This window comes from Mobula birostris, chromosome 12 (assembly GCF_030028105.1).
Source record: "Mobula birostris isolate sMobBir1 chromosome 12, sMobBir1.hap1, whole genome shotgun sequence".
Lineage (NCBI taxonomy): Eukaryota > Metazoa > Chordata > Chondrichthyes > Myliobatiformes > Myliobatidae > Mobula > Mobula birostris.
In genome coordinates, this window is record NC_092381.1 from 108,548,773 (window position 1) to 108,562,229 (window position 13,457).

The following is a 13,457-nucleotide window of genomic DNA, read 5'->3' on the forward strand; positions in this document are numbered from 1 at the left end:
GGATCTGCTGAGGAAATTTGAGCAGCTAGGGACTAAATTAAAAAGCAAAACCAAAACGGTGGCAATCTCTGGATTACTAACTGAGCCACGTGCAAATTGGCATAGGGTCAAGAAGATTAGAGAGTTAAATGCGAGGCTCAAGGATCGGTGTGGGAGAAGTGGGTTTGAATTCATGGGAAATTGGTACCAGTATTGGGGAAGGAGGGAACTGAACCAATGGGATGGGCTTCACACGAACCACCTTATCTGGATCCTAGTGAATCACACAACTAGGCCTGTGGATAGGGCATTAAACTAAATAGTAAGGGGGTGGATTCAACAGATTGGAGAAATATGGATAAAGTTAAAAAAGAAAAGCGTGGATAAAGATAAAAAAAGAGCAAAAGATAAGAAAAAGAGAAAAGTAAGGGTGGAGTGAAGGAAAGTCTAGTGCAAAAGAGTAAAAGATTACAACATTTTTAAAAGCACAATGAGTGTAAGGGCACTTTATTTGAATGCCCGTAGTATTCAAAACAAGGTCAGTGAACTCGTGGCTCAAACCAGTACAAAGGGGTATGATTTAGTGGCTGCAGGGTGGAGAGAACTATCCAAGGCATGTAAGAATGGAACAACAGTTATCATGGGGGACTGTAACTCGCACATAGATTGGGTGAATTAAGTTGGTTGAGATGGTCTTGAGGAGGATTTCGTAGAATGCATCCATGATTACTTTCTTCAACAGCATGTTATTGAACCTACAAAGGAATGTGTTATCTTAGATCTGGTCCTGTGCAATGAGACAGATAAAATTAGTGATCTTGTAGTTAGGGATCCTCTTGGAAAGAGTGATCACAGTCTGAGTGAATTTCTCACACAAATCTAAAATCAGTGTATTATGCCTAATAGAGACTACAATGGGATGAGGGAGGATTTGGCTACTGTAGACTGGGAACACAGGGTATTTGGTGGGACAGTTGAAGAACAGTGGAAGACTTTCAAAGAGATTTTTCAAACTGCTCAACAAAATTATATTCCAGTTAAAAGCAAGGACAGTAAGGGTGGGGAGAGGCAGCCTTGGATAACTAAGGAAATAAAGAAGGCATCAAACTAAAAGCTTATGCATACATAGTTGCCAAGAGTAGTGGGAAACTGGAAGATTGGGAAAACTTTAAAAAGCAACAAATAACAACTAAGCAAGCAATAAAGGAATGGAGGCTAGATTATGAAAATAAACTAGCACAAAATATAAAAATAGATAGTAAAAGTTTTTATAACTATAAAAAGCAGAAAAGGGTGGCTAAAGAGAATGTAGGTCCTTTGGAGAACGAGAAGGGGGAACAGATATTGGGTAATGAGGAAATGGCCGAGGCTTCAAATGACCATTTTGTGTCCGTCTTCACGGTGCAGGACACATCTACCTTGCCAAAGAAAGATGTTAAGGGTGCAATGGGAGGTGAGGACCTCGATACAATAGCTATCACTAAAGAGGGAGGGCTGAGAACACTTGTGGGCCTTAAGATAGACAAGTCCCCTGGTCCTGATGGAATGCATCCCAGGGTACTGAAAGAAATGGCAGAAGTTATAGGGAAGGCTTTGGTGATGATTTAACGAAATTCTCTGGACTCTGGGCAGGTCCCGGTGGATTGGAAGACAGCAAATGTCATGCCACTGTTCAAAGAAGAATGTAGGCAGAAGGCAGGTAACTATAGGCCAGTTAGTTTAACCTCTGTAGTTGGGAAAATGCTTGAAGCTATCATTAAAGGAGAAATAGCGGGGCAACTAGAAAGAAATGGACCCATCAGGCAGTTGCAGCATGGATTCAGTAAGGGCAGGTCCTGTTTGACAAACTTACTGGAGTTCTTTGAGGATATAATGAGTGCAGTGGATAGAGGGGAACAGATGGACATTATTTACTTGGGATTTCCAGAAGGTGTTCGATAAGGTGCCGCATAAAAGACTTATCAATAAGATAAGGATTCATAGAGTTGGGGGTGACGTAGTAGCATGGATAGAGGATTAGTTAACAAATAGAAAGCAGAGAGTAACACATGGGTGTTACTCTGGACTGCAGTCAGTGGTGGGCAGTGAGCCACAGGTGTCAGTGCTGGGCCCGCAGCTGTTCATGATACACATTAACAATCTGGAAGAGGTTTGCGGATGATACTAAATTGAGTGGAAAAGCTAATTGTGCAGAAGATATGGAGAGTGTACAGAAAGATATAGATAGGTTAAGTGAGTGGGCAAGGGTCTGGCAGATGGAGTAGAATGTTAGTAAATGTGAGGTCATCCACTTTGGAAGGAAAAATGAAAGAGCGGATTATTATTTAAATGGTAAAGAACTGCTGTATGCTGCTGTGCAGAGGGACATGGGAGTGCTTGTGCATGAATCACAAAAGGTTGGTTTGCAGGTGCAGCAGGCTATCAAGAAGGCAAATGGGATGTTGGCCTTCATTGCTAGAGGGATTGAATTTAAGAGCAGGGAGATTATGCTGCAACTGTACAGGGTACTGGTGAGTCCACACCTAAAGTACTGCATACAGTTCTGGTTTCCTTTCTTGAAGAAGCATATACTGGCTTTGGAGGCGGTGCAGAGGAGATTCACCAGGTTAATTCCAGAGATGAGGGGGTTAGATTATGAGGAGAGATTGAGTCGTCTGGGACTGTACTCACTGGACAGAAGAATGAGAGGAGATCTTATAGGAACATATAAAATTATGAAAGGGGTAAATAAGATAGAGGCAGGAAAATTGATTCCACTGGTAGATGAGACTAGAACTAGGGGACATTGCCTCAAGGTTCGGGGGAGTAGATTTAGGACAGAGATTGAAGAGGAACTGCTTTTCCCAGAGAGTGGTGAATCCGTGAAATTCTCTGCCCAATGAAGCAGTGGAGGATTCCTCAGTAAATACATTTAAGACAAGGCTGGATAGATTTTTGCATAGTAGGGGAATTAAGGGTTATAGGGAAAAGGCAGGTCCATGGTCAGATCAGCCATAATCTTATTGAATGGCGGAGCAGGCTTGACAGGCCAGATGGCCTACTCCTGCTCCTATTTCTTATCTTCTTATGTTCAGAGGAGGTTGCGACGAAAAACCAAGTTATCAGAAGATTGATGCTAATGAGAGAGAGATAAGGGAGACAATGGAGAAATGTTCAAAATGTTAATGAGAGAGGAGAGAGAAATAACGAAAAGAGACACAATTCAGAATATTGACAGACCGGTTGCTTTGAACCTGAACTGTTTGAAGTTTGATGGACAGGCCATACCCCAGCAAGGGAATAAAAAGAAAAGGTTCGCTAAGGCAACGCACATCACGAGATCACGAGATAACAAGACCCTGGAAGAGCGGTGTGCCCCCACAAGTTGGTGGGACTTTGGAGGTCTGACTCGAGGGAACCAACCATAGACTGACAGGGTGAAAAGGTATGATCGGCGGGAACCTGGTGTGTATGTGCGCCCTTGCCTGGGTGCCGGGTTCACCGCAGAAGAACGGTCGTATCCGGAATGGAGGGGTCACAGTTAGTGACCGCAGCGGGATAGAAGACATAAAAGGGTCTGCCCAAAACCACCTGTGAACATCAAAGGTCTGTCTGAATCAAATTTGCATCTCTCTCTCTCTCTCCAACGGCACAACAGCAATTACTGCGAACTGTACTCAGCTGAACTGAACTCTGCGTCACTTGAGACTGATCATTTCACCCCTAGACTGCGATAGAGCTTGGTTGATTCCTATTACCCTGGTTCTGTGTAAATGTGTGTTTTATCATTGCTCACCTGTTGCATTTATATCCTTACGATTAGAGTACTGTGTTACTTATTTCTTTAATAAAACGTTATTAGTTTCCAGTAATCCAGACTCCAACTAGTGATCCATTTCTGCTGGTTTGGCAACCCAGTTACGGGGTACCTAACAAGGTAGTAACTTGAATTCAGCAATGAAAAGTGAAAAGTTTAAGGGGAACATGAGGGTAAATGTCTTCACTCAGAGGGTCATGAGAGTGTGGAATTTGCTCCCAGTGCAAGTGGTGCATGTGAGCTCGATTTTACTTTTACGCGAAGCTTGGGCAGGCACATGGACGGTAGAGATATGGAGGGCTACAGTCCCGGTGCAGGTCGATGGGAGTAGGTGGTTTAAATGGTTTGGCATGGACTAGATGGGCCAAAAGGCCTATTTCTGTGCTGTACTTTTCTGTGGCTATATGACCCTGTTCATTCTGTGTCTGTGACTCTCTCTCTACACTTCTGCCATCACTAAATTCCTGTCCTCAAAGGAGCGTCAAGATACTTTAGAGAATTTGCTAAATATCTGACAGAGGAATATCATGTAAATAAATGTGAAGTTATCTGGTAGGAATACAGACAGGCAGGATACCCCTTAAATGGTGATAGATTTGGAAATGTTTGTGTACAGATCTTGGTGTCCATGTCAGTTTGAAAGCAGCATCCCTAACAGGAACACCCACCCCGCATCTCTCTTCTCACTGCCGCCATCAGGAGGAAATCGCAGGACCCGCGAGACTCACAGCACAGGTTCAGGAACAGTTACCACCCCTCAACCATCAGGATCTCGACCGTACTTCACTTACCCCATCATTGAAATGTTCCCACAACCAATGAACTTACTTTCAAGGACTCTTCACCTCCTGTTCTCAGTTTTATTTATTTGTTTATTTATCTATCTTTCCGTCTGTCTATTTATTTATTTGTAATTTGCGGAGTTTGTTGTATTCTGCATTTGGGTTGAACACCCTAGCTGGGTGGTCTTCCTTTGATTCTGTTACGATTACGATTCTATGGATTTATTGAGTATGCCCACAAGAAAATGAATCTCAGGATTGTATATGGTGACATACATGTGAGGCCTTCGTCAGTCAGAGTTGACCATGAATGTTGCATCCTATCTCTCTAGATGCAGAAGCCTGGGCAGTACAATATGTAGAGCAAGCTGTTGCCCATGTAGCAGGCTCCCTCTCTCCATGCACCCCAAACCCTTCCCCATGAGTGGGTGTAGCCGCAAAGCAGCAGAGGTTTGAGATCACAGTTTTTCTTCTGCTAGGTGAGCTGCCAAGCTCCATTGACAAGCTCCGTCTGCCCGAAGCGACTGGTTTGAAGGGTGCTGGCAACCTGGCTTGCCCCTTCTCCTGTCGGCAGAAACGGCTCCGCCGGGCTCGTACTTAGGTAATAAATTTACTTTGAACTTAGAGGTGGTTAAGATGGCAAAAGGTACATTTTCCTTCATTGTAAGTTCAGGGCCAAAAATGTGCTGGAATTTAGACCAACGAACAAATTGCTGAAGGAATCACTGGGGCTGTGGTGGCAAATGGACCATAAATGTTTTGGGTCAAGACCTTTCACCTGATCTGAAAGATGGGGTGGAGGTGTGAGCTGAAGAGAGGAGCCAGCATGCAGAGCTGAGGGGATGGGGTGGAGTAAGAGCTGGGAGGCAATTAGTGGATCCAGGTAAGGAGGAACAAAAAGTCAACTGTCCATTTCCTCAGCAGAATCTGCCTGTCACGCTGGGTATTATGTATCTACAGTGCCTATAAAAAGTATTCACCCCTCCCCCTTGGAGGTTTTCATGTTTTATTGTTTTACAACATTGAATGGGTTTAATTTGGCTTTTTTGACACTGATCAACAGAAAAAAAACTCTTTCATGACAAAGTGAAAACATCTCTACACGGTGATGTAAATTAATTACAAATATAAATCACAAAATAATTGATTGCATAAGTATTCAACCCTTTCAAGTCAGTATTTAGTAGATGTACCTTTGGAGCAATTACAGCCCTGAGTCTGTGTGGATAGGTCCCTACCAGCTTTGCACATCTGGACACTGCAATCGTTCCCCATTCTTCTTTACAAAACCGCTCAAACTCTGTCAGACTGCATGGGGATCATGAGTGAACAGCTTTTTCCAAGTCCAGACACAAATTTTCAACTGGATTGAGGTCTGGACTCTCACTAGGCCACTCCAGGATTTTTACTTTGTTGTTTTTAAGCCATTCCTGTGTAGCTTTGGCTTTTTGATTGGGGTTATTGTCTTGCTGGAAAACAAGTCTTCTCCCACAATGCAGTTCTCTTGCAGACTGAATCAGGTTTTCCTCCAAAATTTCACTGTACTACATTCATTTTACCCTCTACCTTCACAAGCCTTCCAGGGCCTGCTGCAGTGAAGCATCCCCACAGCACAATGCAGCCACCACCATGCTTCATGGTAGGGATGGCATGCTTTTGATGATGTGCAGTAATTGGATTATGCCTAACATAGCACTTAGTCTGATGGCCCAAAAGCTCAATTCTTCCCAGCTGACTTCAGTTTCCCACGTGCCTTCTGACAAACTCTAGCCGAGATTTCATGTGAGTTTTTCTCAACAGTGGCTTTCTCTTTGCCACTCCTTCATAAAACTGTGACTGGTGAAGCACCTGGACAACAGTTGTTGTCTGTGCAGTCTCTCCCATCTCAGCCACTGAAGCTTGTAACTCCTCCAGAGTTGTCATGGGTCTCTTGGTGGCCTCCCTCACTAGTCCCCTTCTTGCATGGTCACTCAGTTTTTGAGGACGGTCTGCTCTAGGCAGATTTACGGCTGTGCCATATTCTTTCCATTTCCTGATGATTGAACTGTACTCCAGGGGATATTCAGTGACTTGGAAATGTTCTAGTATCCATCTCCTGACTTGTGCATTTCAATAACCTTTTCACATGGGGCAAGGCAGAGTCATCTGCGTGCCCACCGTGCTCTAAGCGAGGAACTCTGGATCACATCCTCAGCGGCTGTGCAAGGGCACTTGGTGAGGGACGGTGCAGGTGGAGGCATGATCAGGTCCTGAAGACCATCACTGAAGCCGTCAGTGCAAGAGTTGAGTGGGCGAAGCGGTCCCGACCCTCCAGGCAGACCATTGCCTTTGTCAGAGCTGGGGAGCAGCCAATACCTGCCAAAAGAACATCTGCAGGCATTCTGACCTCTGCAAGGGACTGGCAGTTGTTGGTGGACCTCGAAGGGCAGCTGAAGTTCCCCAACCATATCGCAGCCACCACCCTGCGACCAGACATTGTCCTAGTGTCTGAGTCTACTAGCAAGTGGTGCTGCTGGAGCTGACAGTCCCATGGGAAGATAGCTTGGAGGAGGCCTTTGAAAGGAAGCTCTCCAAGTTCGCAGGGCTGGTCAGCAACTGTCAGCAGGCTGGATGGAGAGCCAGGTGTCTCCCAGTGGAGGTTGGTTGTTGGGGATTCGTAGCCCGTTCTTTAGTTAGGGCCTTCAGCATTTTGGGCATCGAGGGAGAGAGGAAGAGGAGAGCCATCCGCAGTACCACCGATGCGGCCGAGAGGGCCTCAAGATGGCCATGGCTCAAAAGAGGGGAGCCATGGAGTCATAAGTAGCTAGCCAGCTGGACACAAGCTGGGGTCTGATCAGCCCCGGCTGGGTCACCTAGAGGAGGTTGTATGATGTTGAAAGACCCGAAACACCCGATGATTCCAGGAACATCACTGAAGATATGTCCAGAAGCATCAATATATGTATGTACACAGCTTACACCCTGAGTTAATCAGTGACAACCAGGAAAAGAGTGATGACGACTGGAGAGTCAGTGACAGCCCGGAGAGACGGCAACCAGGGCAGAACGGGCTGGCAACCCAATCTGCGTCCTCTGAGAGGAGGACCCCCACAAAAGCCACAAAGAATCTAAGGGAAAGATACCCCCAGGGGTACCCGAGAGGGGGGGAGGATGAGCACCCCAGTCAGATGGACATAATGACATCAGACCCAGGCAATGAACAAACGACGATAAGGAAGCAGTGTGCATGTGGCAAAATCTGCAAGAACAATCGCGGCTTGAAGATCCACCAAGCGAGGATGAAGTGTTTGGCGGGAGCAGGAGCAGCACAACGCACAGGTGTCCAACCTGGTGAGTCGAAGGAGGGGCCAGGCCTGGAGTCACCCCATAGTGCTCGGAACCTCCAAGTGTTGCAAAATAATCCCTCGAACATGAAGTCTAACAGGAGGCGGATCAAATGACCTGCAGCTAACATGACTTCACTGTGGAAGCAGTTTGATGAAGATGTTAACCAAATTCTGGAGGCAACAGCGAAGGGAGGGGTTGATAGGAAGCTGCAAGCCATGATAACAATTATTGTCAGTATCGCAGCTGAACGGTTCGGAGAAGAGGAGAAGGAAGGCACCAAAACATCTTACTCGAAGAACCAAAGAGCATTGAGGATCCACAACATCAGGCAGGAGATGAAAGCGCTGAAGTCCCAATACAAGGAGGCAGGAGAAGAGGAGCACATTGGCTTGGCCCAGCTGATGTGCATACTACGAAAGAAGATCAGGGTCCTCCGTCGGGCAGAGTGGCATCGGAGGCGGCGTCGTGAAAGGGCTCGAAGACGTGCTGCCTTTATCGCCAACCCCTTCAAGTTCAGCAAGGAGTTGCTGGGGGAGAAGCGCAGTGGGAAACTGGCCTGTTCGCAAGAAGACATAGACCAACATCTGGAGAAGATATATAATGATCCTGAAAGAGAGCAGGTGTTGGGAGAGTGCGACATCCTAATAGACCCACCTGAACCGGATGTGCAGTTCGACATGTCAGAGCTGTAACTAAAGGAAGTCAGAGAGGTCGTCCGCAAAGCAAGGGCAAGCTCGGCTCCAGGACCAAGCAACACCTCGTACAAAGTGTACAAGAATTGCCCCAAACTCCTGCTGCGTCTGTGGAAGATTCTGAGAGCCTTTTGGAGAAGGGGGAAGATTCCAGAACAGTGGAGAGTGGCTGAAGGGGTGTGGATCCTGAAGGAGGAAAATGGACACCAGAGGGAAGGAAAGGTGTCGTCTAGTTCAGGAGGAGGTGAGAGCAGTAGTGGAGGAGATGAGAGCCTGCAAGGCGGTGGGAATGAAGCAACAGGGAGCTTGGACAAGATGGGAGAATGCGGTTGAGAGGAAAGTGACCTGGGCTGATCTTTGGAAAGCCGAACCACACCGCATCCAATTTCTCATCCAGGCAGTGTACGATGTGCTTCCAAGCCCATCAAACCTGCACACATGGGGCAAGGCAGAGTCACCTGCGTGCCCACTGTGCTCCAAGCGAGGAACCCTGGAGCACATCCTCAGCGGCTGTGCAAGGGCACTTGGTGAGGGACGATACAGGTGGAGGCATGATCAGGTCCTGAAGACCATCGCTGAAGCCGTCAGCGCAGGAGTTGAGTGGGCGAAGCAGTCCCGACCCTCCAAGCAGACCATTGCCTTTGTCAGAGCTGGGGAGAGGCCAATACCTGCCAAAAGAACATCTGCAGGCATTCTGACCTCTGCAAGGGACTGGCAGCTGTTGGTGGACCTCGAAGGGCAGCTGAAGTTCACCAACCATATCACAGCTACCACCCTGCGACCAGACATTGTCCTAGTGTCTGAGTCTACTAAGCAAGTGGTGCTGCTGGAGCTGACAGTCCTATGGGAAGATAGCTTGGAAGAGGCCTTTGAAAGGAAGCTCTCCAAGTTCGCAGGGCTGGTCAGCAACTGTCAGCAGGCTGGATGGAGAACGAGGTGTCTCACAGTGGAGGTTGGCTGTAGAGGATTCGTAGCCCGTTCTTTAGTTAGGGCCTTCAGCATTTTGGGCATCGAGGGAGAGAGGAAGAGGAGAGCCATCCGCAGTACCAGCGATGCGGTAGAGAGGGCCTCAAGATGGCTGTGGCTCAAAAGAGGGGAGCCATGGAGTCATAAGTAGCTAGCCATCTGGACACAAGCTGGGGTCTGATCAGCCCCGGCTGGGTCACCTGGAGGAGGTTGTATGATGTTGAAAGACCCGAAACACCTGATGATTCCAGGAACATCACTGAAGATGTGTCCGGAAGCATCAATAGATGGATGTACACAACAGGGTTGTTTTGAGTGTTCTTTTGTCTTTATAGTGTAGCTTCTGCCAGGATACTGACTCACCCAGCAATATTTTTACTACAATCAATTGAAACACCTTGAATGAACACAGTGATCTCCATTCAACTAATTATATGACTTCTGAAACCAAATGGCAACACTAATGACAATTTGGTCTGTCATATTAAGGGAGGGAGGAGGGCGAATACTTATGCAATCAATTATTTTGTGTTTTATATTTGTAATTAATTTAGATCACTTTGTAGAGATTTGTTTTCACTTTGACATGAAAGAGATTTTTTTCTGTTGATCAGTGTCAAAAAAAGCCAAATTAAATCCACTGTGATTCAATGTTGTAAAACAATAAAACACGAAAACTTCCAAGGGGGGGCCGGTAGGAGGGGATGAATACTTCTTATAGACGCTGCAATATTTAGGTAACATTTGAATAATCTTGTAAATATATTGTTGATTAACCATTCTTGTTTAAGTAATTAATTATGAGTTATATGTATAATTACATAAATTGCATACATTCATTATCCTTCTCAGCCCCACGCGATACGTGCGTGCCTCACTTAAAGTAAAAAACTGAAGTTTTTACTTTAGTGAGGAAGGTAAATGCGATGTTAGCATTCATTTCAAGAGGACTAGAATTATAAAAGCAAGGATGTAATGTTGAAGCTTTATAACGCACCGGTGAGTCCTCTCTTGGAATATTGCGAGCAGTTTTGGGCCCCTTATCTAAGAAAGGATGTGCTGACATTGGGGTGGGTTCAGGGGAGATAAATGAAAATGATTTCATAATTTAATGGGTTTAATATGAAGAACATTTGATGTCTCTAGCCTGTACTCACTGGAATTCAGAAGAATGAGGGGTGACCTAATTGAAACCTATTGAATACTTGATAGAGTGGATGTGGAGAGGATGTTTCCTATGGTGGGGGTGTCTAAGACCAGAGGACACAGCCTCAGAATAGAGGGGCATCCTTTCAGAACAAAGATGAGGGGGAGTTTAGTTAGCCAAAGAACGGTGAATCGGTGGAATTCATTGCCACAGGCCAAATCTTTATGAATATTTAAGGCAGACGTTCATATTTTCTTCATGAAGGGATACAGGGAGAAGGCAGGAGATTGAGGCCGAGAGGGAAAATGAATCAGCCATGATGAAATGGCGGAGCAGACTCGATGGGCCAAATGGCCTGATTCTGCTCCTATATCTTATGGTTTTATAAATACAAAGTTAGGCCTGCACGTTCAGACCCCTTTGAATTAGTTTATTGTTTTGAAGTTACACGACATAACACTGAATCCCTGTTTGTTGTATGGATATTCTGGATTCTAGCTACCGTAACCCCTTCAGTGTTCGTGGAGCTGCACTTACCCAGGTGGAGACATACAACATGAAAAACAGACACTTTGACACAAGCGATCGATGCCGACTATGATTCCAGTTGGTTTCCAATAAGATGGCGGTGCGCTCGATCGCAGTGGCTTCTATGGGGTCAACAAAAGGTGTAATTGTCCTTTTTAAATGTACTTTTTTTTATGATCGCAAGATCCTGCACTACATTAAGAAATTAAAGTACTGCAGGTCTACATCATCAGCGGGTTGCTTGTTGGTGGTGAAACTGAAGGAGCTGTGAGCCGTGCTGCCTCCTGTGTCGAGGGAGGTGTAGAGTCCAATAGCGAGTGATTGTCTTAGTCACTTCTCTTGTTATTGCAGGACCCTTTTGCACATTATTAACGTGGAATGCCACAAGTGCTATTCACTGGTATATTGGCTGAGAGCAGGAGTGGACGGCAGGGTGCTGCGTGGCCTTGGTCATAGCAAGGACTGGGCCTCAAGCTGCATTGTCACCTGTTGACAGCCACCAGGAGAGCGGCGTTAGAGTCAGCTCCCGGGGGTGGGGTGGTAGACCATCCAGTCTAGAGCTGGTGTTACCATTCCAGTGTTTGTTCAGCAGAAGATAAGCTGCATTGTGATTAACTACACATTTCCACGGCATTCATGGCTGGACCATCTCTTTTGCATTGCTGTATCTTATGTGCTTTCTATCTTGTATGTAAACACAAAGTACTCTGCAGATGCTGGGGTCAAAGCAACACTCACAACACACTGGAGGAACTCAGCAGGTCGGGCAGCATCCGTGGAAACGATCAGTCAACGTTTTGGACCGGAACCCTTCGTCAGGACTGTAAAGGGACCTAAAATTTCCAGTAATCTTTCTCATTCAGCCTGTAGAATGATTGCATTTCTTACTTTAATGGCGAAAAGATGTATCTTACAACATTGGAAAGAACTTAATGCTCCAACTACCTTTTTTTGGTTTTCTCAGATGATATTATGCTTGAATTTGGAGAAAATTAGAAGCAGTCTCTATGATTCCTCACTTAAATTTGAACAGACCTGGTGATCTTTTATTCAATATTTTCATATAATGTGATTTTTTTTTTCTTCTCTTTTTTGCTCCATATTTATATTCCCTTCTTGTTTTTTTTACTGTTTTTCATGGAGGTCGGGTTTGGGGACGTGATTTTAAGTTCTTTAACTCTACTTGGTTCCAAGTTAGCCCATTGCTTTGCTTTGCTTTTAGTTTAGTTGCACGGTGGGTTTTTTTGGGGGGGGGGTTTTGGGTTTTTTTTTCCTTTTCTCTATTGATATATATATATATATATATATATATATAAATTAGTATACTATTATGTTACCTTATTATATTATGTTTAAATTACATTGTTTGTATCATTTTTTTATCTGTATTAATATCTCCTGTAATTTTATTATATTCTAACAGTGTATTAGTGCCTGTATGGCTTACCTTTCTGTATACTTATTCCCTAAAAAGATTTAAAAAGAAAGAAAGGACTGTAGAGGGAAGGGGCAGAGGCCCTGTAAAGAAGGTGGGGGAGGGAGGGAAGGAGAAGGCTGGTAGGTTCCAGGTGAAAAACCAGTAAGGGGAAAGATAAAGGGGTGGGGGAGGGGAAGCAGGGAGGTGACAGGCAGGAAAGGTGAAGAAGGAATAGGGGAAAACACAATGGGTAGTAGAAGGAGGCAGAACCATGAGGGAGGTGATAGGCAGCTGGGGGAGGGGGCAGAGTGACATAGGGATAGGGGAAGGGAGGGGGAGGGAATTACTGGAAGTTGGAGAATTCTATGTTCATACCAAGGGGCTGGAGACTACCTAGACAGTATATGAGGTGTTGCTCCTCCAACTTGAGTTTAGCCTCACCATGGCAGTAGAGGAGGCCATGTATGGACACACCTGAATGGGAATAGGAAGCAGAGTTGAAGTGGGTGGCTACCGGGAGATCCTGTCTGTTGTGGTGGACGGAGCGGAGGTGCTCGACGAAGCAGTCCCCCAATCTGCATTGGGTTTCACCGATATAGAGGAGGCCGCGCCGGGAGCATCGGATGCATTAGATGACCCCAACAGACTCACAAGTGAAGTGTTGTATCTTGTATGTGCTAGTGAGCTTTGTGCTGTGTGTGACTATGTTTTGCTCCTAGACTCAGGAGTAACACTGTTACATTTGGTTGTGTTCATGGGTATTCATATATGGTTGAATGACAATAAAACTTGAATTGAATTGATTTCCATTTGCCTGTGATTG